Here is a 23,976-nt window from a genome sequence, read left to right on the forward strand (position 1 = left end):
CTCAATCCTCATTCAGAAAGGATAGACACTGGGAGAGGGAAAAAAACAAGGAACAGGACAGGAACCTACCACAGAGGGCTTCTGAAACACTCTACCTTGCAGTGTACCAAAGTAGATGCTAAGACTCATAGCCAAACTTTGGGCATTGTGCAGGAAATATTATGAAAGGAGAGGGAGATAGACCTGGAGGGGACAGGATCTCTACAAGGAGAGCAACAGAACCAAAAAATCTATGCCCAGGGGTCTTTTCTGAGACTGATACTCCAACCAAGGACCATTCATGGAAATAACCTAGAATTCTGTACAGATGTAGCCCACGGTAGCTCAGTCTCCAAGTGGGTTCCCTAGTAAAGGGAACAAAGACTGTCTCTGACATGAATTCAGTGGCTGGCTCTTTGGTCACCTACCCCTGATGGGGGAGCAGCCTGAGCAGCCTTACCAGGCTACAGAGGAAGATAATGCAGCCAGTCCTGATGAGACCTGATAGTCTAGGGTCAGAGGAATGGGAGAAGGACTTCCTCTATCAGTGGACTTGGGGAGGGGCAGGGGGGAGAAGAGAGATGTAGAGTGGTATTGTGAGGGGATGAGGGAAGTGGCTATGGTTAGGACATAAAGTAAATAAATTGTAATAAATAAAAGTAAATAAAAAATAAAAAATTATCTACTAAGAGGGAAAATAAAAAGAAACTATTTTCTGGGACTTGGAGCTGGTAGTCTCTTCTATTCCTTCTGTTCTTAGGTTTGGTCTTTTCATAGTATCTCAGGTTTCTTGGATAATTTGTGTCAGGAACTTTTTAGATTTAATATTTTCTTTGACCAATGTGTCAATTTCTTCCATCATATCTTCTACACTTGAAAGTCTCTCTTATGTCTCTTGTGTTCTGTTGGTGATAGTTGCATCTTTAGTTCTTATTGTATTCTCCAGGATTTCTTCAGTTTGTGTTTCCTTTATTTATTCTATTTCCATTTTTAGGTCTTGAACAATTTTATTCATTTCCTTTTCTTGTTTGATTGTATTTTCATGTATTTCTTTAAAGGGTTTATTCATTTCCTCCTTAAAGGCCTCCATCATTTTTATAACATTGGATTTAAAATTATCTTCTTGTGTTTTGGCTGTATTAGGACATCTAGAGCTTCTTGTAGTAGAATAGCTAAGCCCTGGTCGTGTTATATTTTCTGGCTCTTGTTGATTGTGTTCTTATGCTGGCTTGTAGCATCTGGTTATCCCTGGTGTTGGCTGGATGTTTCTTATGCTGGTAACACTTCTTTGGAGGCATCCAGAGCCTCAGGCCTGACAATGGATCTCAGGGGAAAGCATGCTACTCACCTCTGATAGCTCTGCCGTAGGTATACCTGAATGTTCCTGGGGTCCTGCAGGCCTCCTCAGGAAGGGAGGAAGAGCCATGAGCTTGGCAATGAAGCTCTGGGGACAGCATGCGGCTCATCTCTGTTGGCTGTGTCCCAGGTGGACTCAGCAAGCAGGAGAATGGCAAGGAGGAGTCTAGCCTGGGTGTTCCTGAAGATCAGAAGGCCTCCTCCAGAAAGGAGGCAGAGCCATGGAGATTAGAGGACAGTGTGCATCTCACCACTGCTGGCTGTGCCCCAGGTGGCCCTTAATGTTCCGTGAGCCCCACAGGTCTCCTTGGGAAGGAAGGCGGAGCCCAAATACTGACAGTGGAGCTTAGGGGAAAGACCACATTTTATCTCTGTTGGCTGTGTCCCAGGTGGACCAGCCATTTTTTAATTGGGTCATTTGTTTTGTTGATGTCTAATTTCTTGAGTTCTTTATATATTTTGAATATGAGCCCTCTGTCAAATGTTAATGAAGATCTTTTTTCTGTCAAATGTTAATGAAGATCTTTTTTCATTCTACATAGGGAGGCTAAACAGTAGGATTTTATCTTCTAGAGATCATACTACTTAAAACTATATCAGTTTCCAAAACTCATTCCTAGGGACAGGAAGAGTACTGATGCATTCTAGTACAATTGGGAGATTGAGTGTCTCCATCTTGTACGTGACCTCAGGCTGCAAGAAAGATTCCTCAGGGACATAGAGTGAGCAAAACCCCAGGTTATTATCCATATAGTACTGAGAGCCCTTCCATTCCCAGTCATGGTCCTCAAGGGCTTATGAAATATGTACTTCATCACAGCAATCCAGACCAGAGATATGGGCTGTTAATAAATTAGTCTCATCTGCTGGAATAGGACTAATCAGTGAATTGTTGAGAGATACATAGTTCTAAGTATCTGTCCCTAAGACAAACTCTTCAAAAAGCAGAAATAATTAATTCCTTGGAGGAAAAAGGTGAGACAGACTTATAATTTAATAAATTACTCGGTAGCCTTTCTTTCTATATGTGGTTCTATTCTTTTAAAGTGTAGGCATATTCGTATCTTGCTTTGTAACTTGATGTAGGTGAGGAAGGCTCATTTTAGAAGGGAGAACTTTGAGTGTCTAATTCAACACTTTTAGTGACTCTATCTTTTCTTTTGACAGCCATTCAAAAACCATCAAGATTTAAAAGAACTAGTTAATGCATTTGTAGTGTGTGACATTTGACAGTCCCTGTCATTGTGGATTTTGGAACACATGTGTTACATGAAATGCTGTTGGAATAGCTGTGTGTGATAATTACTCTGTGTTTATGAAGATTCTGGGCATTCAGTTGCAACACTAGCCACAGTAAGTTTCCCAGAATTCTGATTTTTAATCTTACTGATTGCATTTTAACCTCATGTTAAGAAGTTTGTCATAAAATCATCAAAATAATACTTTTTGAACATTTTCAGATGTTATAGGAGAATTTGCAGAAATGTTTTTTTCTTTAAGCTGTAAATATGGTTACATATGCAGGTTAATTTTTTCATTTATTTATTTATTTAATCACTTTACAGCCTGATATCAGTCCCCTCCCTCGTCTCCTCCTGGTCCCACCCTCATGCTGCCTTCTCTTTTTCCCCTCTCATATTATTTTCAGAGAAAGGGAGGCCCTCCCATGGTACCAACCAACCCTGGCAACTCAAGTCACTGCGAAAGTCCATTTCTAGTCTTCCTATACCCAAACCCTTTGACACTGTTGTGAGGAATAGGTGAAATACTACACACAAATCACTTTGTACAGTGCCAAGTGCACTCTCTGCCAGTCCTCAGTGTAAGGATGTATGTACTACAGGCAGTCTGTTCAAGGGACATAAGCCTCATTATGCTGCCACAAATGTGGAAAGCGAAACTCAGCAAAAGCTTCACTTCCAAATACCTTAGAATGGGAATTTAAATAAGTAACCTGGTTTTGTTAATGTGGGATGAGGTTGTCCATTTATATCCTTGCCTTTCTATTACATCTTTTATGAAAGATCAATCCCTCCTTGATCCTCTGCAAATGCCACAGGTATTTAGACTTTGAACCAATGCAGGGAATGAAACATTTATTCATTTAATCTTCCACTGAGTACCAAAGACATCAGTTTTGTCATATGAAAAGTTGTTCAGTTTGTCTTTGTGTCTGCATGATGTTAGGAAAAAGGAGGAATCTGAATGTTTTAAAAGAGAATTAAAATTTATTCAGATTACTTGAAAATTTGCAGGAAATGGAACTATTAACTGAAGTAATGATAGATATTCAATGTTTGAAGTTTATATGTGTTTTTATTATAAAATATGCCTGGGACAGATATTTGAGTGTTATAAGAATATATTTGTCCAGTCTGTGTTATCCTAAGGATTAATTCCTCTAGAGAAGAGTTAGCAATTAGAAACGCACTCTATTTTATTCGCAGGGGTTCTTGTTCCCCGGCAGATTCTCTGCTACTTTGGGCTATTTGGAAAGGAGGCTGTGAGACCTGGTTCAGAGCTGTGAGGTCCGTGTGTCAGGGAGGCGTTCTTGAAGCCACGCAGAAAGGCATGTTTCCCACATACTTCAGTATGTATCATGACAACATGTGATGGGGATAATTCCTCTCACCCTTCCCAGTTCTGGTATAGCAGAAAAAGTTGTTTTTAAAAAAAGGAATTTGAAGTTCAGGAAGAAATGGAAACTGATAATGACAAAACAGTTTTCAGTAATATGGTGAATCTTGAGTGACATCTGCATTTTTCAGCAAGTAAATGAAACAGATTTTGTATTAAGTGGACTCAGGTGGATTATTCAGGCTTGAATTATTTACTGTTCAAGTACATTGTTGGTTAGTGGGGTTAGTTCAAATGAGAGCATATATTTGACTGTAGAGTAAATATGATATCCAGGGTGATTCAAAGTGTTATGTGGGGTGGTCAGGACACTCTTCCCCTCTGTCCTGAGTGACTGTTCCCATTATCGCCCTTGTCCTATGCTCATTTAGTGAATTGATAACCACAGTTTTATGAGAACACTCCATTAACTTTTAGTTTCATTCTGATGCTACTTCTTAGATTTCCACAATATGTTAATGGATAATCCCTTATATTTGTTGTGATATATTTTACTCAGCTTAAATATTCATTTTTAAATGATAGGACTAAATATAGAAATCAGTTATTTTCTGATTATAAAAGTAGTAATACAATTTATGATAATTTGGAAAATGATGAAAAATTAAAGAAATAAATAACAAGTCACTCATAATCTTGTATCTGAAGTAAATGCCTCCAATCTTTTAATTAAGTAAATTTTTCAGTATGTTTTTTGAATGGCTATAGAGCATTGATATGCTTTTTTGGAAAATTTGTGTGTGTGTCTATTTTTGTGTATGTGCACATGTGACTGCAGGTTTCTGTGACAAGAATAAATTCAGAATTATCTGGAGCCAGAGTTATATTTGATTGTGAACCACCTGATGTGGGTGCTAGGAGCTGAACTGAGGTCCTCTGCAGGAGCAGCATTCACTCTTAACCACAGAGCTCTTCCTCCACACTCTACCTTATTTTTTATTAACATGTAGCAATTGCACATATTAATGGGACAAAATAAAACTTTTAACACATATACACAGTATGTACTGATCAAACCAGGATCATTAATATTTCCCTTTTATTGTTACCTCTTTATGTTTGGAGACTTTGAGCTCCTCTCAGATCTTTACAAAACATGTATTTCACTGTGAGCTGCAGTCATCCGACCGTGCTGGGGAAGATGTGCCAGTGCTGTCTGTGAACGTTTAATTGGCTGTTTAATTAAACGTTTAATTACCTGTTCTTGAGCTCCCCATTTTCCACTTCTAGTTGTACCGTTAGATTGATGCTGGTTTTAGAATCCACTTACGAGAGAGTATATGCGATATTGCCATTTCACTCAACATTTCCTTCATTTATGCAAAGATTTGAAGGGAACAAATATACTTGTGTTTTAACATCAGTGAATCACAGTCTATTTAAATTTTATGTGAAAACTTCAAAATTTAATTTTATTCCTAGAATACACATGTAAAGAGTAGAATCTTCAAATACTACTTATGTAATTATTACAATTAATTATTTTTCTTCTGTTACATTTATAGAACTATAATTGGAGTTCAAGGACTGTTTCATGGTTGTAATTTATGTGCTTACATATATATATATATGCTAATCTCTAAAATGTTTTGATTGATCATTGTGTTCCATTATTGTAAAAAGAAAGTTTGCAATTGTTCCTGTGATTGTAAGAAATTAGATACTTCCTTTGGGGTATTCTATGTATTTTAAAATTTTTTCTGAACTAAAAAAAATAAATAAGGACTAAGAAAGTCAAGTAAGCAAAAGTTAGGGTTTGGGAAGACTAGGTCTCATCTGTGACATGGTAGAATTCTTAAGATTAGAATTTGGGGCTATTTAATCACTTTATGATTTTCTCTTTTCTTTTTTTTTCTGAAGAAAAAATACTTTCATTTGGATTTTGAAAAAAAAAAACTTAGCCATAGCACACAAATGGAGAAGGAAAGGAACGTGACTGAATGCATTTTGACAGTTCTCACACAGAACCCTAGATGCAGAAGGTAGTGTTCATGGCATTTTTGGTTCTGTACATGGTAACAGTTTTAGGCAACCTGCTTATTGTGGTCATCATCATCAACAGCCAGGCTCTGAGTTCCCCATGTACTTCTTCCTGAGCCATCTTTCTTTGATAGGTACAATTTACACTTCTTCTTCAGCTCTGAAGCCGATTGTGGACTCCCTTCCAGAGAATAAAGTCATCTCCTTTAATGGATGCATGGCTCAAGTCTATGCAGAGCACATTTTTGGTGCTACTGAGATCATCCTCTTGACAGTGATGGCCTGTGACCGCTATGTGGCTATCTGCAAACCTTTGCACTATATGATCATCGTGAGCCACAGCTCTGCATTCTCCTGGTGGGAGTGGCCTGGACCGGAGGATTTCTCCACGCAACTATTCAGATCCTCTTTACAGTCTGGATGCCCTTCTGTGGTCCTAATATCATAGACCATTTCATGTGTGACTTGTTCCCATTGTTGGAACTTGTCTGCATGGACACACATACCCTTGGTCTCTCTGTGGCTGCCAACAGTGGGTTCATCTGCCTATTTAACTTCCTCCTCTTGATGGGATCCTATGTAATTATCTTGCGCTCTCTAAGGAACTATAGCTTGGAGGGCAGGCACAAAGCTCGCTCCACCTGTGTGTCTCACATCACAGTAGTAGTTTTATTCTTTATTCCTGGCACATTTGTCTATCCACGCCCAGTGACCACTCTGCCATTTGATAAGGGTGTTTCTGTCTTTTATACTATGGTGGCCCCAATACTGAATCCTTTAATCTACACCCTCAGGAATCCTGAGGTTAAAAATGCAATAAAGAAACTCTAGAGAAAAAAAGTGACATCTGATAATAATTAAACATGCCATTCATTAAATTTTACACACAGAAGCCATATATGAAATCTCAGACACCATTTTTTTTTGCTGGAGATAAAAATATCAACTGTAATGCAGAGTTGGATATTACTTGAATACAGCTGTTTCAGTAGAAATTTGAAATCAGGCTGTTATCCATATTTATGTTTCTCTGTCTTATGTGTCTGTGCTCACAGCTAATTTCTTCTGAATAAACAAATATTTGTAAAGTGATGGGATCTAAAAAGTATGTATTTAAAATATTGGTTTGATAGTGATAATTTTATGTGTATTTGATGTTGATAATTGTTGATTAAAATAATATTTAAAATAATATTTTTAATTCAGACTCTTTTTTATTAATTACACTTTATTCACTTTGTATCCCCCATAAGCCCCTCCCTCCTCCCCTCCCAATCCCACCCTCCCCCTCCATTCTTCACGAATGCCCCTCCCCAAGTCCACTGATAGGGGAGGTCCTCTTCTCCTTCCTTCTGATCTTAGTCTATCAGATCACATCAGGAGTGGCTGCATTGTCATTTTCTGTGGCCTGGTAAGGCTGCTCCCCCTCAAGGGGAGGTGATCAAAGAGCAGGCCATTATTGGAACAAATTGATTCTCCCTTTTCCAGTAGGTAGTAATTGCAACTTCTTGGTTAGAAGTAGAAATTTGTGTTCACTTCCCCTTCTCAATATTGAGACATTTTTGTGGTTTGAACTTGTGCAGGTCTTGCGGTTCCTCTTATGGTTCTTCACTGATATATCTGGATGGTCCATGAGTTAGACAATAATGAGATTCATGTACTCTGCACTTCTTCATGTATGTTGGTTTTCCTTCTATTCCCTTGATATTATATTATTTGTATTATATGACGAACATTTTAATTTCCACAAAAATGACCAGTAACCGCTTAGGAATAGCTCACTGTTCCTTTTTGTAACCCCCTTTTTGAGAGTCTTTAGCTCTCTGTGCTTCCATCTCCTGATTTAGCATGTTTTTATACTTTGATTTCATGCTAATCATTACTAGGAACTGTCAGGGGCAAACCAACCTATGCTAAATTTGTATTTTAATGAACAATTTGGATTTTTGAAGATAATAATCACATTTACTGCTATCTTAAAAATAAAAACATAAATATGTTTTTATAACATAATACTATGTGAATTAACCTCCATTTTAGTTTTATTGGGCTTTTATAAAGTCAAGTAGAACTTTCAATTGCCATAAATGAAGAAACAATAGTCTACAATACAATCAAATTTAAACATTATCTATCTATAACTACACACATGAAAACACAGGAAATAAATAATCTCACATCACCAACACAAAAATAGCTGTACCAGCCTGGGTAGATACACACACACACATACCACCACCATCACTGCCATCACCATAACAGGACTTAACAATCATTGTTTATTGATATCTCTCAGTATCAATGGCCTCAATTCCCAATAAAAAAACATAGATTGAAATTATAGCAGAGTATCATAATTAACATCAACGGCTGGCTCTTTAGCACAGGGTGGGTCTCCAGTTGGGCCAATTATTGTTTGGACTTTCCTTCTATCTTTGCTCCCTGGCTATCCCTACACTTGTTGTAGGCGGGTAATTTTGGATCACAGGTTTTGTTGGTGGGTTGTTGGTCCCCTCCTTCCACTAGTCCCGCAGGCTAGGAGGCTGTCACTTCAGTCTTCAGGCCTCCCCCTGTTAGGAGTCTCGGCTAGAGTCACACCCATATCCTCCCAGGAGCCTACCCTGTATCAGGTCTCCAGCTTGACCAAGAGATATTCCTCTCCAGTTTCCCTTCTTGTTTCTAGTGCTCTCATCTTTTACTCCCATTCTCCCTACACCTGATCCCCACCCTTGTTTCTCTCCTCTTCATCTACTTCTGCTGTCTATTCTGTTTCCTCTTCTGAGTGACATTCAGGCACCTTCCATTGGGCCCTCCTTGTTACTTAGCTTCTTTGGGTCTGTGGATTGTATGATTATCCTGTACTATAGGTCTAATATCTGCTTATAAGTGAGTACATACCATGTGTGTCTTTCTGGGTCTGGGTTACCTCACTTAGGATGATCTTTTCTAGTTTTATCCACTTGCCTGCAAATTTTATGATTTCCTTGTTTTTAATAGCTGAGTAGTATTCCATTGTGTAAATGTACCACAATTTCTGTATCCATTCTTTGGTTGAGGGACATCTAGGTTGTTTCCAGTTTCAGGCTATTATGAATAAAGCCACTATGAACATAGTTGAGCAAATGTGCTTGATGTATGGTGAAGCATCTTTTGAATATATGCCCAGGAATAGTATAGCTGGGTCTTGAGGTAAAACTAGTCCCAATTTTCTGAGAAACCAGCAGACTGATTTTCAAAGAGGTTGTACAATTTTGCATTCACACCAGCAATAAAGGAGTGTTTCCCTTTCTCCACATACTCTCCAACATGTGTTGTCACTTGAGTTTTTTTTTTTTTTAATCTTAGCCATTCTGTCTGATGTAAGATGGAATGCCAGCCCTGATGCTAATAATGATATTTCGCTATGCTTGCAGCCAGGAGCCTAACTTGACTGGGAGGCTCCAGTCAACAGCAGATCTAAACAAATGATGGGACTTGCAGCCAAGCAGGGGGCAAACCTCTGGGAGTCCTGCAGAAGTATTGAGGGAAAGATGGAAGGACCTGGATAGGAACCTTACAAGAAGACCAACAGAGACAACTAACCCAGTCATATGGGGGCTTACAGAGACTGAGACATCAACTAAGGACTTAGGCCCCCTAAACACATAATATTTTAATCAAATAGATAATAATATGATATTATGTTTAATTTTGCATGTTAGGTAATAATATATAAAGAAACTAAGTATCACTCTTGAAAGCAAGCAACTAATAAAAGTCATAGAACACTTAGGTCAGATTACACTTGTTAATCATTTTTCCTCTTAAATTCTGAACTTAGGTTTTATATTAAAATAAGCAAATAATTGTGCGCAAATAATATCCCTTAAATATAGCTAGAAGTTTCATGGAGAGATTTTATTACCATGCATGTATATATAAATGCTAATGATGACATATTTTAATTCCCAAACATTTGGAAAACAATATTCATTAGAGGCTCCTTTATATTGTTCTCTCTAAAACCCTATTTCTTCCTTCCTCAAAGTCCCTTGTCTCCTGATTCTTTGGTAAAATGTTAAATATTTTGATCATAGTACTCAAGTATATTAGGTTCAGAATTATAAGTGTACTCGCTTAAAATCGTGATTCTTACTGAGCTATATTTCTTGGCACCTTGCATCCTGCTTCCCAATTTACAAAGTAAAAATAACAACACAACTTCACAGATTATTAGAGGAATGAATAGAATAAATATGAAAGTACAATGGACACACATGGGATTTTCATTTATTTATATAAAATGTATATTCCTAAAAGATGGGAAGAATCATTAATAGGAACTAAAGAGTCAACACTGTAATAGAGTCAAGAAGAATCATCTCCAAAGTTGCTTTCACAGAAGACACAGAAACTCAACTATAGCTGGCAATCCCAAGAGGGCTTGTCTATGTTTTTTCTTAAAACGTGGTTATTCACTATATTGATATTTATATTTATACCTCCTATGTGTAGGAAGCATATTTAAATGTTTTCTTGCTTCCCATGATTACTTTTGATTAATAGGCAAGTGTTTCATAGCAAAACAGCCCAGATACCCCTCAGCTGAGGAATGGATACTGAAATTGTGGTACATCTACACAATGGAATACTACTCAGCAAGCTATTTACAGATTAATTAATTATCCAAATCTCAAACTAGATTCATGAAGCAAGTGAAGAATTTAATGGAATTTATTTTGCTTGGACTGACACAGAAGCCAAATGTGCAGAAACTTTTCGTTTGTCGTGTTTACAGTCGTCTACTCTCTTATGCTCATTGCAATCTACTCATTACTGTAACATAATCACCTCTAGCCCAAACTGGGATCTGCCATGTACTTTTTTCTGTCCTTTTTATCCTTCATAGATGGCTGCTGCTCCTCCACCATGGCCCCAAAAATGATATTTGTTTTCCTTGCTGAAAAGAAAACTATCTCTTTTAATGGCTGCATGACTCAGATCTTTGCAGAACATTTCTTTGGTGGTATTGAGATCATCCTGCTCACAGCCATGGCTTATGACCTCTGTATGGCCATCTGCAAGTCCCTGCACTACATGATCACAATGAAAAGGAAAGTGTGTGGCTTTCTGGTTTCCATGCCCTGGGCTGGGGAATTTCTTCATGCTCTGATTCAAATTCTCTTTATGGTCTGGTTGCCTTTCTGTGGCCCAAATAACATCGACCATTTCATCTGTGACCTTTTCCCCCTCCTAAAACTCTCTTGCACTGACAATCCATATTTTTGGATGCTTTGTTTCTGTCAACTGTGTGCTAATGTGTAGGCTAATATTTTCTATTCTTATCATCTTCTATGTCCTCATTCTTTTTGCACTCAAGACTCATAGCACTGAAGAACAGCAAAAGTCTCTCTCCACCTGTGCCTCCCATATTACAATGGTCCTCCCATTTTTTGTACCTGGTATATTTGTTTACCTTAGGCCATTTTCATCTTTCCAATTAACAAAGCTGTGGCTGTGTTCTCTACTGTGATAACATTCACATTAAATCCTTTAATCTAAACACTCAGAAACACAGAGGTGAAAAATGTCATGAGAAAACTGTGGAACCAAAGAAAATATGTGAAAAGATTTACATGAACAGAGGGTAGAAATAAATTTTATTCTTATTTTATTAAGGGTGACTCATTTAAAAGATAATGCTATTAAAGTCGGAATAAGGGTTTTTTAATTTTTCTTCTTCTAGAATTGTATGGTTTTCTCTTTCATAAAGGTTGATATATTACTAAAGATAACTTAAAGTTTTTCTACTTAGAACATTTTGAGCAATGAAAATCTTTGTGGCAAAACTCATCCCAAAAATTAGATTGCTACACTGCACATTTCCAGGAGAAATGTTAACATTATAACCTTGCTATTTCCAGAGTAAATAATTTTCTCCGATGAAATCCAAGAAGTGATTTAAATTATTACACATACAGCCATAGAATAATCTAATTAAATCAATATCCCAATAACACAATTCCTTTGGTAGAAAGAGACTTTTAGATGTGTGTGTGTGTGTGTGTGTAAAATCTGTGTGTAAAAAAAAAAAAACTTTTTGGCTGAGAAAGAAATTAGGGAAACAACACTCTTCACAATAGCCACAAAGGACATAAAGTACTTTGGTGTGACCCTAACCAAGAAAGTAAAAGACTTGTATGAAAAAACGTTCAAGTCTCTGAAGAAAGAATTAGAAGATATCAGAAGATGGAAATATCTCCCATGCTCATGGCTTGGCAGGATTAACATGGTAAAAATGGCCATCTTACCAAAAGCAATCTACAGATTCAATTCAATTCCCATCTAATTACCGACGCAATTCTTTACAGAAAAATTCTCAACTTCATATATAATAAAAAGAAACCCAGAATTGCTAAAATAATCCTCTACAATAAAAGATCTTCTGGAGGTATCTCCATCCCTGATCTTAAACTGTACTATAAAGCAACAGTAATAAAAACTGCATGATACTGGCATAGAAACAGAATGGTGGATCAATGGAATTGAATAGAAGACCCAAAAATAAACCCACACACTTAGAGACACCTGATCTTTGACAAAGATGCCAAAAACATACAGTGGGGAAAAAAGATAGCATCTTCAACAAATGGTGCTGGTCTAACTGGATGTCTACATGTAGAAAAATGCAAATAGATCCATATTTATCACCCTGCTCAAAACTAAAGTCCAAGTGGATCAAAGACCTCAACATAAAACCAGATGCACTAAACCTGTTAGAAGAAAAAGTGGGGAAGAGCCTTGAACTCATTGGCACAGGAGACAACTTTCTGAACAGAACACCAACAGCACAGGCTCTTAGAGCAACAATCAATAAATGGGACCTCATGAAATTGAAAAGCTTCTGCAAAGCAAAGGACACTGTTGTCAAAACATAAGGACTGCCTACAGATTGGAAAAGGATTTTCACCAACCCTATATGTGACAGAGGGCGGCTAATATCCAGTACATATAAAGAACTCAAGAAGTTAAACAGCAACAAATTAAGTAATCCAATTAACAAATGCGGTACAGAGCTAAACAGAGAATTCTCTGTAGAGGAATATCAAATGGCAGAGAAACATTTAAAGAAATGCTCAACATCCTCAGTCATCAGGGAAATGCAAATCAAAACGACCCTAAGATTTCACCTTACACCCATCAGAATGGATAAGATCAAAAACTCAAGTGACAACGCATGCTGGAGAGGTTGTGGAGAAAGGGGAACCCTCCTCCACTGCTGGTGGGAATGTAAACTTGTACAACCACTCTGGAAATCAATCTGGCGCTTTCTCAGACAACTAGGAATAGTGCTTCCTCAAGATTCAGCTATACCATTCCTAGGCATATACCTAAAAGAGGCTCAAGTACACAGTAAGGACATTTGCTCAACCATATTTGCAGTAGCCTTATTTGTAATAGCCAGAAGCTGGAAACAGCACGGATGCCCCTCAGTGGGGGAATGGATACAGAAATTGTGGTACATCTACACAATGGAATATTACTCAGCAATAAAAAATGCAAATAGATCCAAATTTATCACCCTGCTTAAGGAAATCATTAAATTTTCAGGTAAATGGTAGGAACTGGAAAAGATCATCCTGAGTGAAGTATCCCAGAAGCAGAAAGACTCACAGGGTATATATTCACTCAAAAGTGGATATTAGACATATAATTCAGAATCAACATACTAAAATCTGTATACTCAAGGAAGCTAATCAAGAAGGAGGACTCTGGCTAAGATGCTCAATCCCCATTCAAAAAGGCAAAGAGGATGGACATCGGAAGAGGGAGAAAACAGGAAAGAGGACAGGAGCCTACCACAGAGGGACTCTGAAAGACTCTACTGATCAGGGTATCAAAGCAGATGCTCAGAGTCATAGCCAAACTTTGGGCAGAGTGCAGGGAATCTTATGAGAGAAGGGGGAGATAGTAAGACCTGGAGAGGACAAGAGTGCCACAAGGAGAGCAACAAATCCAAAAAGTTTGGGCACAGAGGTGTTTTCTGAGACTGATATTTCAGCGAAGGACCACTCATGGAGATGGCCTGGAACCCCTGCACAGAGTAGCAGTTCAGTGTTCAAGTGGATTCCATAGTAATGGGGACAGGGACTGTCTCTGACATGAATGCAGTGGCCTGCTCTTTGATCACCTACCCCTGAGTGGGGAGCAGCCTTACCAGGCCACAGAAGAAGACAAAGCAGCCAGTCCTGATGAGACCTGATAGGCTAGGGTCAGAGGGAAGAGGAGGAGGACCTCCCTTATCAATGGACTGGGGAGGGGTAAGGGTGAGGAAGAAGAAGAGAGGGAGGGATTGGGAGGGGAGGGGGGAGAGAGCTACAGGGGAGATACAAAGTGAATAAACTGTAATTAATAAAATAACAATAAAAAACAGAAACAGAAAACTTTTTCATATATTTTCCCTCTGAAATATCTTGCATAGAATAAAGCAGTAACATAGTGTATAAGAGCAAAGATACTTAAATGAAATAAGTGGGTGTCTAAGTAAATAATAATGAAATTATAAATACTCAAATCTGCATATAGAATTGCAGATCAGTGAGATGGAGAATAGTTTGAAACACAAACACTGTTATTTTAAGGAAATATAAAACATTGATTTTCTGCAGCTCTTCATAAAGGGATGAGTTTTGTGAAAATTTCCCCATTTTTGTTGGCATGTTTACTATCTTATTTTTATGTTTGTCTTGGTTAGACATTCATTTTTTGGAATGTCATGAGTGCAGTTCTCCTGTCATGTCTAGAAAGACTGGCAGGTATTCTGGCCCTTTGGCTCTTAAAACTTTTCTGTCCCCTCTTCTAGGCAACCAATGTCTGCCAAGAGAAAGATAGTCAGTTTTGTCCAAGAACAAGTTCTTTGATAGGGTATCCAACCCAAAGTCAGTCATAAACACCTTGCATGTGGAAAATTAAAGAATAAATGAACTTTTCAAGAGCAAGGAGATGAGTATAGTTTTAGGAGAAACAACATAGAGGGGAGAGGTGGAAATGATATAATAAAGTACTGATGGGCCCTGGGGGCCCTGAAGAGAATGATACCCCAACCAAGGACAATGCATGGAGAGAACCTAAAACCCTATGGGCTCAGATATAGCACATAGACTCAGTCTCCAAATGGGGTCCCTAATAAGGAGAGCAGGGGTTTTCTCTGCCAAGACCTTAGTGCCAGGCTCTCTGATCACCTCCTCCTGGTCATCAGCCTTGCCAGGCCACAGAGGAAGACAATGCAACCAGTCCTGATGAGACCTGATGGGCTAGGGTCAAATAGAAGGGGAGGAGGGTCTCCCCTATCAGAGGACTTAGAGAGGGGCATGGGAGGAGATGAGGGAGGAAGGGTGTGATTGGGAGGGAATGAGTGAGGAGGCTACAGCTGGGATACAAAACAAATAAACTGTAATTAATATAAAAAATAAAAATTTAAAAAATCCATACATGATAGAAAGAAAAAAAAAGAAAGACTGGAATAAAACCTTTCAGGTCTTATCAACTTCATTATTACCATCACAAAGACCAAAATGATCAGTGACTCCTTAACTATGCCTACATTTATATTAGATATTACCGTTCGTGCATCTTATGTTAAACATACACTTATTGTTGGGAGCAGTGCCTCTGGCAGCTGCTTTGATATTTAAATCTCTGCGGAGAGACGGCTTTTACCGGACCTTCTCTAACTGCAGGGAAGAATTTGCAAGTCCATCTCCTTTTGTTTGTGACAGCAGGTGGGATAGCTTGTGAGGATCACACCTCTTCCTCAGGCTCCTCGTGGAAATTAAACCATTGTTCTGAGCTGTTTCTACTCTGGCTTAGAAACTCTACAATAAAAAGACAGGCTGACAGTTACTGCTGCAACCTTGCTGGCGGTTGCAGCAAGGAGAGTTGCTGCTAGAGGCTAGAGGATTTTTGCTGAGGCTTTTTGCTGAGTCTGGACCTTCTTAAAAAAGCCTCCTGTGTGCTGTGTGTTGTTTTATTAATTGTAATCCTCACTCCCAACTCAAGAACCATTCGACTCTGCTGGCTGGCTCCGGCAACTTATAAATACACACAAACACACACATGAATATATTGTTTGATTACTATCTGTTGAGAGACCAAAGGATAAGCAGCGATTGTTAACACTATGTAAAGTAGGTGTGGTATAGCAGTAAGTTCCCTGAGGGGAGAGCTACCTCTCTGCGTTCTTTCCCCACCCACTAGAGATACAGTTGCTAGGAAACTGGGCCCTCCCCCTAGGGAGGGACACCTGGTCATCAATGTTCTGGGAACCTTCCTATAGCCAATCGATTCAAAATGTAACACCTTGACCAATAGATGCTTGCCAGGCAGGAATCGCCCCTGCCTTGGGCATGCTGGGATGGACCAGAATCTATAAATCACCCCACTAACCTGGGCGCGGGGCGCTCAGCTCCCACCACAACCGCCAGTATAGATGTAACGTAGTTTCCTTATCCATTCTTCAGTTGAGAGACATTTGGGTTGTTTCCAGTTTCTGGCTACTACAAATAAGTCCCTATGAACATAGTTGAGCAAATATACTTGTTGTATGGTGGAACATCTTATTGTTTGTAGCTTATTGTTAGAGAAAAACATTTTTTAAGCAGAAAGAGGGCTGTATGGTAGACATAAACATGTTTTCTTCACTTATTTAAATGTATTTATATTTTTATAAATTACAGTTTATTCACTTTGTATCCCCGCTGTAGCCCTCTCCCTCATTCCCTCCCAATCCCATCCTTCCTCCCTCATCTCCTCCCATGCCCCTCCCCAAGTCCACTGAGAAGGGAGGTCCTCCTCCCCTTCCATCTGACCTTAGCTTATCAGGTCTCATCAGGACTGTTTACATTGTCTTCCTCTGTGTAAGGCTGCCCCCCCCCCCATCAAGGAGAGGTGATCGAAAAGAACCAGCCATTGAGTTCATGTCAAAGACAGTCCATGTTCCCATTACTAGAGAACCTACTTGGAAACTGAGCTACAATGGGCTACATCTGTGCAGGGGTTCTAGGGGTTCTAGGTTATCTCCATGCATGGCCCTTGGTTGGAGTATCAGTCTCAGAAAAGACCCTGTGCCCAGATTTTTTTTTAATCTGTTGCTTTCCTTGTGTAGCTCCTGGCCCCTCCTGGTCTTTCTATCTTCCCCCTTCTTTCATAAGATTCTCTGCACTCTGCCCATAGTTTGGCTATGAGTCTCAGCATCTCCTTTGATACCTTGTTGGGTAGTCTTTCAACGGCCTTTTCTGGTAGGTTCATATCCTGTTGCCTGTTTTTTTTCCTCTTCCTATCATCCCCTTTGTCTTTCTGCATGAGGATTGATCATCATACCTAGGATCATCCTCCTTACTTGGCTTCTTTAGGTGTACAGATTTTAGTATGTTTATCCTATATTTTATGTCTAATATCCACTTATAAGTGAGCATATGCCATGTGTGTTTTTCTGCTTCTGGGTTACCTCAGGGTGATCTTCTATAGTTCCCACCATTTGCATGAAAATTTCATGATTGCCTTGTTTTTAATTGTTGAGTAGCATTCCATTGTGTAAATGTACCAAAATTTTTGTATCCATTCCTCAGTTGAGGGACATCTGGGTTGTTTCCAGATTCTGGCGATAAAAAATAAAGCCGCTATGGTATAATAGTATACATGAGCAACCCCAAAAATTCAACCAGAGAAAACCTTCAGCTGATTAATTCCTTCAGCAAAGCGCCTGGATACAAAATTAATTCAAAAAAATTAGTAGTCCTCCAATATGTGAAATTCAAAAGGACTGAGAGAGAAATTAAGGAAACAACACCCTTCACAATAGCTACTAATAACATAAAGTACCTTGGTGTGACTCTATCCAAGCATGTGAAAGACCTGTTTGAAAAAAAAAAAAAAAAAAAAAAAAAAACTTAAAATCTATGAAGAAAGAAATTGAAAAAGATATCCGAAGATGGAAAGATCTCCCATGCTCATGGCTTGGTAAGATTAACATAGTGAAAATGGCCATTCTGCCAAAAGCAATCTACAGATTCAATGCAATTCCTATCAAAACACCAACACAATTCTTTACAGACCCTGAAAGAACAATCCTCAATTTCATACAGAAAAACAAAAAGCCCAGAATTAGTAAAACAATCCTGTACAACAACAAATCGTCTGGAGGTGTCTCCATCCCTGATCTCAAGCTGTACTACAAAGCAATAGTAATAAAAACTACATGGTACTGGCATAGAAACAGAATGGTGGATCAATGGAATTGAGTAGAAAACCCAGAAATAAACCCACACACCTATTCATACTTGATTTTTACAAAGGAGCCAAAACCATTTAAAGGGAAAAATAGCATCTTCAACAAATGGTGCAGATCTGATTGGATGTCTACATGTAGAAAATGCAAATAGATCCATATTTATTATCCTGCACAAAGCTAAAGTCCAAGTGGATCAAAGACCTCAACAGAAAACCAGACACACTAAATCAGTTAGAAGAAAAAGTGGGGAAGAGCATTGGCACAGGAGACAGCTTTCTGAACAGAACACCAACAGCACAGGTTTTGTCTTTTTGAGTGAGGATTCTTATGAGGTAATGCCAGTCTCTATCAACAGCAAATGCAACAAGCAGTCTCCTCAGTCTATCTCCTCTAAGCCACTAAACCATGAAGTGTCTTTCCTGTGTCTCTCCAAGCCACCACACCTTTAGTCTCTGGTATTTCCAAACTGCCACACTTTCCCTTCCTGGGCTCTCGTATTTATCCCTTTCAGAATCATAACCATGTCTCTCTCCATGAATCACTAAGCACGCTGTTACCAGCTAGCAAAGGCCATGACCCACATGAGGCAGTTATCAGCTCTAGACAAACTAAAATCCCATTCTTGGGATTAACAGAAAAACATATTTATATAGCAAAACTGAGTTTTTAAAGAAACTAAAACTTCCATTTCATAGGTATGTCCTTCTTTAGGTTAGGAAAAATTTTTCTATGACCTTGTTTAAAAAAAAAATATTTTCTGGACCTTTGAACTGGGATTCTTCTCCTTCTTTTTGAAGATACATTTTTTATATTAGTTAAGTAATTAATTTTTTATAATTTATTCACTTTACATCCTGATTGTAGCCCCCTCCCTCATCTCTTCCCAGTCCCACCCTCCAACCCTGTTTCCCCTTATTCCCCTTCCCTATTTCTCCCCTGCCATGTGACCCCAGCCTATCAAGTCTCAGCAGGGCTGACTGCATCTTCGTCCTCTGTGGTCTGGCAATGGCACCCACACTAAGGGGAAGCGATTAAAGAGCAGAAAACAGAGTCGATGTCAGAAACAGGCCCTGCTCCCCTTACTAGGCATTCCAGAATGAAGACTGAGCTTCCTATCAACTACAGCTGAGCAGAGAATCTAGGTCCTCTCCATGCATGGCCTTTTGTTTATGCATCAAACTCTGGAGGCCCCCATGGTCCCTGATTTGTAGGCTCTGTTGGTCTCTTTGTAGAGCTACTATCCCTCTAGGTCTTTCGATCTTCACCTTCTTTCATAAGATTCCCTGCACTCTGCCCAAAGTTTGGCTGTAAGTCTCAACATCTGCTTCAATACCCTGATGGGTAGAGTCTTTCAGAGGCTCCCTGTCTTCTCCTTTTTCTGATGTCTATCCTGTTTGCTCTTCTGAATGAATCTTCCTTGGGTCCTCCTTGTTGTTAAGCTTCTTTAGCACTATAGATTTGAATATGTTTATCCTGTATTATACTGCTAATATCCACTTCTATGTGTGTCTTTCTGCTTCTGGGTAACCTCACTCAGGATGAATCCCCACCATTTGTCTGCAAATTTCATGATTTCCTTGTTTTTATTTGCTGAGTAGTATTCCATTGTATAAATGTACCACTATTTTCTGTATCCATTCTTTGGTTGAGGAACATCTAAGGTGTTTCCAGGTTCCAGCTATTATGAATAAAGCTTCTCTGAACACATTTGAGCAAATGTCCTTGTTATGTGGTTGAGCATCATTCAGATACATATCCAGGAGTGGTATAACTGGATCTTGAGGTAGTATTGTTTCTAAGTTTTTGATAAAGCACCCGATTGATTTCCAAAGTGGTTATACAAATTTACATGCCAACCAGTAATTGAGGAGGGTTCCTCTTTCTCCACAACATCTCTAGCATGCGTTGTCACTTGAGTTTTTGATCTTAGTCATTCTGATGGGTATAAGGTAAAATCTCAGGGTTGTCTTGATTTGCATTTCCCTGATGACTAAGAATGTTGAACATTTCTTTGTTTCTTTGCCATTCAATATTCCTCTATTGAGAATTCTCTGTTTAGCCCTATACCCCATTTTTTTAACTGGATTACTTGATTTGTTGCTTTTTAACTTCTTTAGTTATTTATATATTCTGGATATTACCCTCTGTCAGATGTAGGGTTGGTGAAGATCTTTTTCCATTCTGTAGGCTGTCATTGTGTTCTGTTGACAGGGTCCTTTACATTTCTTATTTAAAAAAATCAGAATGATTTTTTTTGACAAAGTAAATGAAAATAGCAGTCTTCACCATACAAATATATATGATTACAAACCCTGATCCTTTTCCAATATGAAGACCCTGTATTTGACACTTAGTCTATGAGCATTCGGTATTTTGCTGGCACATTTTGCCTCCTGCAATTCTTTCCTTTTCTTTTTTCTTTTTATTTATTTGTGTTTGTTTATTATAATTTGTTCACTTTATATCCTGATTGTAGCCTCCTCCCTTATCTCCTCCTGGCCCCAACCACCCTCTCCCTATGCCCCTTCCCTAGCCCACTGATAGGGGAGGACCTCCTCGCCTTCTATCTGATGTTAGCCTATCAGGTCTCATAAGGGAGGGTTGCATCATCTTCCTCTGTGGCTTGGCAAGGCTTACCACCCAGGTATTGGTGATCAAAAAGCCAGCCACTGAGTTCATGCCAGAGGAATTCCCTGCTTCCTTTACTAGGGTACCCGATTGGAAACTGAGCAGCTGATAAGATTCCTATGAGCAAAGGGTCTAGGTCCTCTCCGTGCATGGTCCTTAGTTGGAGTATTGGTCTCTGCAGGCCTCCCTGTGCCCAGGTTATATGGCTGTGTTGATCTCTTTGTGGAGCTCCTGTCCCTCCAGATCTTTCTATCTCCCTCTTTGTCCACAAGGTTTCTGCACTCTGCCCAAAGTTTAGCTATGAGTCTCAGCATCTGCTTTGATACTATGATGGGTAGAATCCTTCAGAGGTCCTCTGTAGAAGGTTCTTGTCCTGTTCCTTGTCATCTCCTACTTCCCATGTCTATCATATTTGCCCTTCTGAATGAAGTTTCAGCCTTTTCCTAAGGGTCCTCCTTGTTGTTTAGCTTCTTTAACACTATAGATTTTAGTATGTTTATCCCATATTACATGGCTAATATCCACTTATACATGAATATATACCATGTGTTCTTTCTGCTTCTGGGATAACTTACTCAGGATGATTTTCCCTAGTTCCCACCATCTGCCTACAAGTTTCATGATTTCCTGGATTTAATTGCTGAGTAGTATTCCATTGTGTAAATGTACCACAATTTCTGTATCCACTCCTCAGCTGAGGGACATCTGAGTTGTTTCCAGATTCTGGATATTACAAATAAAGCTGCTTCAAGCATAATTAAGCAAATGTCCTTGTTGTGTACTTGAGTATATTTTGGATATATGCTTAGGAGTGGTATAGCTGGATTGTGAGGAAGCACTATTCCTTTTTTTTTAATATTAGTTACAGTTTATTAACTTTGTATCCCAGCTGTATCCCGCTCCCTCATTCCCTCCCAATCCCACTCTCCCTTTCTCATCTCCTCCCTGCCCCTTTCCAAGTCCACTGATAGGAGAGGACCTGCTTCCCTTTCATCTGACCCTGGTTTATCAGATATCTTCAGGACTGGCTACACTATTACTAATTGTCTGGAAAAGCATCAGATTGATTTCCAAAGTGTTTGTACAAGATTACATTTCCATCAGCAAAGGAGGAGGGTTCCCCTTTCTCCACATCCTCTCGAGCATATGTTGTCACTTGAGATTTTGTGGGGTTTTTTGTTGTTTTTTTAATTAATTTATTTATTTTTAATACAGTTTATTAACTGTGTATCCCAACTGTAGCTCCCTCACTCTTCCCTTCCCAAACCCACCCTCTTCTCCACCCATGCCCCTCCCCAGTCCACTGATAGGGGAGGTCCTCCTCCCCTTCCATCTGATCCTAGTCTATCAGGTCTCAACAGGACTGGCAGCATTGTTTTCCCTTGTGGCATGGTAAGGTGGCAGCCCCTTCAGAGAGAGGTGACCAAAGAGCAGGCCACTGAGTTCATGTCAGAGACAGTTGCTGTTCTCCTTACTAGGGAACCCATTTGGACACTGAGCTACCATGGGCTACATCTGAGCAGGGGTTCTAGGTTATATCCATGAATGTTCCTTGGTTGGAATTTCAGTCTCAGAAAAGACACCTGAGCCCAGATTCTTTGCTTCTGTTGCTCTCCTTGTGGAGCTCTTGTCTCCTCCTATCTCCCCCTTCTCTCATAAGATTCCCTGCACTCTGCCCAAAGTTTGGCTATGAGCCTCAGCATCTTCTTTGATACCCTGATCAGTAGAGTCTTTCAGAGGCCCTCTGTGGTTGGCTCCTGTCCTGTTCCCTGTTTTCTCCCTCTTCTGATGTCCCATTTCTGGGCATATATCCAAAAGATGATCAAGTATACAACAAGGACATTTGCTCAACCATGTTCATAGCAGCTTTATATGTAATAGCCAGAAGCTGGAAACAATCCAGATGTCCCTCAACTGAGCAATGGATACAGAAATTGTGGTACATTTACACAATGTGATACTACTCAGCAAAACCAAGGAAATCATAAAATTTGCTGGCAAATGGTGGGAACTATAGAAGATCATCCTGAGTGTGGTATTCCAGAAGCAAAAGGCACACATATACTTATAAGTGGATATTAGACATGTAATACAGGATAATCATAACAAGGAAGCTAATCAAGGAGGACCCTCGGTAAATTAATCAATCCTCATTTATAAAGTCACTTGAGTTTTTTATCTTAGCCATTCTGATGGGTGTGAGATGAAATCTCAGGGTCATTTTGATTTGCATTTCCCTGATGACTAAGGACATTGAACATTTCTTTAAGTGTTTCACTGCCATTTGATATTCCTCTATAGAGAATTCTTTGTTTAGCTCTGTACCCCATTTTTAATTGGATTACTTGCTTTGTTGCTTTTTAACTTCTTGAGTTCTTTATATATTATGAATATAAGTTCTCTGTCAAATATAGGGTTGGTGAAGATCCTTTCCTAGTCTGTAGGCTGTCATCTTGCTCTGATGACAGTGTTCTTTGCTTTATAGAAGCTTTTCAGTATCATGAGGTCCTATTTATTGATTGTTGATCTTAGAGCCTGTGCTGTTGGTGTTCTGTTCAGGAAGTTGTCTCCTGTGCCGAGGAGGTCAAGGCTCCTCCCCACTATTTTTCTAACAGATTTAGTGTGCCTAGTTTTATGTTGTAGTCTTTGATACACTTGGACTTTAGTTTTCTAAAAGGTGATAAATATGGATCTATTTGCACTTTTCTACATGTAGACATCCAGCGCCATTTGTTGAAGATGCTGTTTTCCATTGTATGGTTTTGGTTTCTTTGTCAAAAATCAAGTATCCATAGGTATGTGGGTTTATTTCTGGATCTTTGATTCAATTCCATTGATCCATCAGTTGTTTCTATGGCAGTACCATGCCACTTTTATTACTGTTGCTTTATAGTGCACCTTGAGATCAAGGATAGAGATACCTTCAGAGGATCTTTTATTATAAAGGGTTGTTTTAACAATTCTGGGGTTTTTGTTTTTCCATATGAAATTGAGAATTGTTCTTTCAAAGTCTGTAAAGAATTGTGTTGGTATTTTGATTGGAATTGCATTGAACTTTTAGATCTCTTTTAGTAGGGTGACCATTTTTATTAAGTTAATTCTACCGATCCACGGACATGGGAGACCTT

General features: G+C 39.1%; 1 pseudogene; it reads left to right on the top strand.

The window, feature by feature from the left end:
• Positions 1-5,886: 5,886 nt before the first annotated feature.
• LOC110544016 (olfactory receptor 4C12-like) lies at positions 5,887-6,783 on the top strand (annotated as a pseudogene).
• The last annotated feature ends 17,193 nt before the right edge of the window (positions 6,784-23,976 follow it).

The sequence above is a fragment of the Meriones unguiculatus genome, chromosome 3, assembly GCF_030254825.1.
Source record: "Meriones unguiculatus strain TT.TT164.6M chromosome 3, Bangor_MerUng_6.1, whole genome shotgun sequence".
Taxonomy (NCBI): domain Eukaryota; kingdom Metazoa; phylum Chordata; class Mammalia; order Rodentia; family Muridae; genus Meriones; species Meriones unguiculatus.